The sequence below is a fragment of the Galeopterus variegatus genome, unplaced genomic scaffold, assembly GCF_000696425.1.
Source record: "Galeopterus variegatus unplaced genomic scaffold, G_variegatus-3.0.2 Scaffold8297, whole genome shotgun sequence".
In the NCBI taxonomy this organism is placed as follows: domain Eukaryota; kingdom Metazoa; phylum Chordata; class Mammalia; order Dermoptera; family Cynocephalidae; genus Galeopterus; species Galeopterus variegatus.
The window spans coordinates 36,160-37,044 of NW_007734408.1; positions in this window are offsets into that span (position 1 = coordinate 36,160).

Here is an 885-nt window from a genome sequence, read left to right on the forward strand (position 1 = left end):
TAGTTTACCCAAATGGAATAAAGGAGGAAAATCATAAGAATATCTCAGTAGATACAAAAAAAGCATTTGACAAAATTCAACACTGATTCATGGTAAGGACTCTCAGCAAAAAGGAACAGAAGGAAACTTCCTCAGTCTAATAAAGGTCATCTACATGAAGCCTACAACTAACAACATACTTAGTTGGAAAGAACTGAATCCTTTCCTTCTGCTATAGGAAAAAAAAACAAGAATGTCCACTCTCACTAGTTTTACTAAACATTGTATCACACATCCTATCCAGTGCAATAAGGCAAGAAAAAGTAATAAAAGGCATAAACATTGGAAAGGAAGAAATAAAACTGTTTTTATCTGCAGATGTCATGATTGCCTATTTGGAAATCATAAGGAATATACAAAAAAAAAAAAAAGAAAGAAAGAAAGAAGAAGAAAAAGAAGAAAGGAAGGAAGGAAGAGAGAAAAGGAAGAAGGGAGGAAGACAGAATGCAAGAAAAGAAATCTACTAGAACTAAGAAGTGAATTTAACAAGGTCTCAGGATATAAGATCAATATAGAAAAACAAATTGTACCTCTGTATACTAGCAACAGACAACTGGAAGATGAAGTTAAAAAGCAATGCCCTTTATAATAGCATCAAAAAACAAAATACATAAGAATAAATTTAACAAACAATGTATAAGACTGCTACATTGAAAACTACAAAATATTGCTGAGAGAAATTAAAGAAGACCTAAATAACTGGTGAGTTTATATCATGCTTGTGGGTTGGAAGACTCAATATTAAGATATTCATTCTCTTCAAATTTATATATAGATTTAAAACATCCTGATGAAAATCCCAGTAGGCATTTTTGTAAAATTGATTTTAAAAACTGACAATCTTTG